The following is a 4,050-nucleotide window of genomic DNA, read 5'->3' as shown; positions in this document are numbered from 1 at the left end:
ACGAAAGTATTGGTCCCGATGGAACCCAATGAATTATGATTTAACCACTTTAACTCTCCTACTTTCTATAGTATTGCTTCGGCCAAGAGGGAAGAGTTCCCTATGGAAATTCTGATATTGAAGGAACCTGACACATTTTGACCTAACCAGCTTAACTCTCCTACTTTCTACAAGTTGTTGTTGCTTCGGCCAAGAAAGCATTCCCTACTTTCTACGGCCAACTCCCGTACTTTCTACGGCTATTGTGGCTTCGGCCGAGAGTGAAGAGTTGTCGAAGAAGTTATGATCCCAAAGAACTCGATGCATTTTAACCTAACCGGCTTAATTCTCCTACTTTCTACGAGCTATTGTGGCTTCAATCGAGAGTGAAGAGTTCCCGACACAATTTCTGATACCAAAGAAAGCCGACACATTCTGACCTAACCAGCTTAACTCTCCTACTTTCTACAGGTTATTGTTGCTTCGACCATGAGTGAAGATTTCCCTGTGCAAGTTCGGATATCTAAAGAACCAAACATGCATTCTGACCTAACTGGCTTAACTCTTCTACTTTCAACCGGCCATTGTTGCTTCGACCAAGAGTGAAGAGTTCCCTACGAAAATTTTGAACCCGAAGGAACTCAACACATTCTAAACTAATTGGCTTAAATCTTCGACTTTCTACGGGCTATTTTTGCTTCCACCAAGAGTTAAGAGTTCCCTACGCAAGTATTGATCCCGAAGGAACCCATCGCATTATGATCTAATCGCTTCAACTCACCTTCTTTCTACATGAAATTGTTGCTTTCACCAAGAGTGAAGAGTTCCCTACGCAAATACTAATACGGAAGGAACCCGACGCATTTTGACCTGACCAACTTATCTTTCCTACTTTCTACAAGTTATTGTGGCTTCGGTCGAGAGTGAAGAGTTTCCTACGAAAGTTTGATCCTGAAAGAACCCAATGCATTATGACTTAATAGGCTTACCTCTCCTACTTTCTACCAGCTATTGTAGCTTCGACCGTGAGTGAAGAGTTCTGATGCAAGTTTTGATCCCAAACGAACCCGACGCATTCTAACCTAACAAGCTTAACTCTCCTACTTTCTACGGGCTATTGTAGCTTCAGGCAAGAGTGAAAAGTTCTCTACTTTCTATGGGCTTTTTATTATAAGTGTAAAGAAATAGGTGTATGAATTGGATCGATGAACATTTTTTTGAATTTTTTTTAAGCTTAAAAGGATATTTATGGAACTTTCAATAATTCATCAATATTTTTTAAACAGAACTTTTCAATAGTTGATGATTATTTTTTAAACAAAACTTTAGCGACTTTCATCTAAAACCAAAGACAATGGTATTTTTGAACCGTTTTCGAAAGTTTAAGGGCATCTTTCAACTTTTAAAAGGAGACTTTTTTGACACAAACCACTAGGGGTATTCTAACACTGACAACACTAACAACCCAGACTACCCATCCCAAATTTCGAGTATTATTACAAAATATGTTTTTTAACTTATGGATATGTTGAATTTTGATATTATGAAATTTTAGTAATTGATATGTGTGGTAAAAAAATTTAAGTGTTTAAGTTAATCAAGAATACACTCCATTTACAAGGAGTACAAGGAGTCCAAGTAGATATTAGTTGTGTTTGAAAAATTATGAAAAAAATGTCCTATTTTAAAAAAAAGTACAATCAAGTGAAATGTTACATAAACTTCACAACATAGTTAATAAGATAACACAATATTACAAGATTTTGTTTACACGTATACATACATATACTAGTGGTTAAAGTAAGATTAGATTTGAATGTATATTTAAACGAAAAGTTATGCCATTCAACTAGAGTAATAAAATAACTAAAGAGCTCAATAAATTACAACAAATGTGATGGTACTTTGACACCAGAAGCTCAACCATTTGAAGGAAAGTTCCAAACAATGGATAAAAGGAAGCATACTAAAACACAAGTAAAACAAGAGGATTATTTTTATTGTCTTCCATTATCTGAGAGTGGAATGCAAACAAAGCAATGCAAAAGCACCATTCAAGACATCTGACTGATTTATACAAAGTGTAAATAAGACACCAATACAATGCTGAACATTCTCCAAAACAAGATGCAACATACACATCATTCATTTGGCTATTCAACGGGAATATGTCACGTTTTTTGCCATAATTATTCTTGTTTCATGTTTGCCCACGATGGCAGGACAAGACTTTCAGGTAAAGCAAATCCTGGTTTTCCAATGTCAAAAGGCCTTGGCCGCTTGCAGGTAATACTTAGTTTTCCATTTTTAACCTTAAGGTTGCACCTTATGTTTAAATTGTCCATCCGAACATCTTTTTTTTTCTTTTTCTTTCTTTCCTTCGGGTAATAAAGAATAGTGACCTTGAAGAATTAAGAGAATTGGGGTCCGGCACCTTTGGCACTTTTTACCATGGAAAATGGAGGGGACTGATGTTGCTATAAAACGAATCAATGATAGGTGTTTTGCTGGGAAGCCTTCTAAACAAGATCGCAAGGTTGTTCATTTTAAGCAACTGGCTTTTCTTTTCTTTTGTTATTCGTGTATTTTTCTTTTTATTCCTTGACTCAAGTCCTTTTTGTTGTTTTATATTGTACCAGTGAGAAGATTTTTAGAATGAAGCAATTAAGTTTGCTGATTTGCACCACCCAAATGTGGTACTTTTTATGGTGTCGTGCTTGATGGGCCTGGGAGATCTGTGGCCACAGTAACAGAATATATGGCCAATGGTTCGCTCAAAAATGCTTTGTTGAAGAATGAAAAGTAACAATTGTTCTCATTTTTCATACGTTTAATTTAATTTGTTAGAAGTTAGTTGCAGTATAATGTATCTTCACCCTTAGATTAAGCATAAATACAATTGATGCAGGAGTCTTGAAAAGTGGAAGCGCCTCTTGATTGCTATGGATGCGGCTTTTAGAATGGAACACCTGCACAGAAAGAATATTGTGCACTTTGATTTTGAAAGTGATAATCTACTGGTCAATCTTCGAGATCCTCATCACTCAATATGCAAGGTTTGTGTATTACTGATAATAGCAGAATCATCATTGTAGTGCATTCCATTTAGTTAAACTCTTGATTTGATTTTTAAACAAAACAGGATGATAACCAATTTTTATAGTTATTGTTGTAATTAACACAATTAATTGTCAAATAAAAAATGTATTTGACTATTAACATTTTTTTGTTTGACTAATTATAGTATGTTTTAAGAAGAAAATAAGCTTGGCTTGTCTTAGATATACGGGATAAAGTAATGTTTTTAACTAACAAATGCCTTAAACCAGCAATGGTCTCAATCTCCTCCCAAGACCTCTCAAAACCCTTACTCTCTAATCAAATGTTCCATTAAAAAAAATATAGTGAGATATTTCACAACCTTGATCGCATAAGACAACAATCTCTATTTCAAACCAAACTAACTCTAAAGGGCTCGACAAAAGTTGAAAATCAAGGTAGCAAACTGCGATCTCTAAAGGATACGATGTGATCTAAAGGAATGCTCCTGTGCTATAAATGCATGGGTGCAGTCCAAACACAAAGGAAGATTGTCCCTATATATAATAACTTTTTATAGGAAGTATTTTTGAAGTGTTAACTCATCTATTTCCAACGGGCTATTCCTACTTCGACCAAGAGTGAAGAGTTCCTTACGAAAATTCTGATTCCGAAGGAACTCGACGCATTTTGACCTAACCGACTTAACTTTTTGAGTTTCTACATGTTATTTTTGCTTCCTCCAAGAGTTAAGAGTTTCCTACGCAAGTATTGATTCTGAAGGAACCCGACGCATTCTTATCTAACTGGTTTAACTCTTCTACTTTCTATTGGAAATTGTTGCTTCAACCAAGAGGGAAGAGTTTCCTACGCAAATTCTGATACCGAAGGAACCCGATGCATTCTGATCTAACCAGCTTTACTCTTCTACTTTCTACATGCTATTGTTGCTTCAGCCAAGAGTGAAGATTTCCCTACGCAACTTTTGATCCTGAACGAACCCGACGCATTCGGAGGTAGGGAGCTGATTCC

General features: G+C 35.9%; 1 long non-coding RNA gene across 2 annotated transcripts; it reads left to right on the top strand.

The window, feature by feature from the left end:
• The first annotated feature begins 2,060 nt into the window (after positions 1-2,060).
• Positions 2,061-4,050, top strand: LOC116405840. 2 transcript variants are annotated; one of them, XR_004218931.1, is made up of 5 exons: positions 2,061-2,265; positions 2,373-2,515; positions 2,619-2,781; positions 2,888-3,035; positions 3,975-4,050. It is a non-coding gene; the product is annotated as an uncharacterized LOC116405840 (long non-coding RNA). The 2 variants fall into 2 exon arrangements; XR_004218930.1 differs by having other exon boundaries at positions 2,063-2,515.

The sequence above is a fragment of the Cucumis sativus genome, unplaced genomic scaffold, assembly GCF_000004075.3.
Source record: "Cucumis sativus cultivar 9930 unplaced genomic scaffold, Cucumber_9930_V3 scaffold38, whole genome shotgun sequence".
NCBI classification, from domain to species: domain Eukaryota; kingdom Viridiplantae; phylum Streptophyta; class Magnoliopsida; order Cucurbitales; family Cucurbitaceae; genus Cucumis; species Cucumis sativus.
The sequence above is the reverse complement of the archived record's forward strand: the minus strand, read 5'-3'. Positions and strand labels throughout refer to the sequence as shown.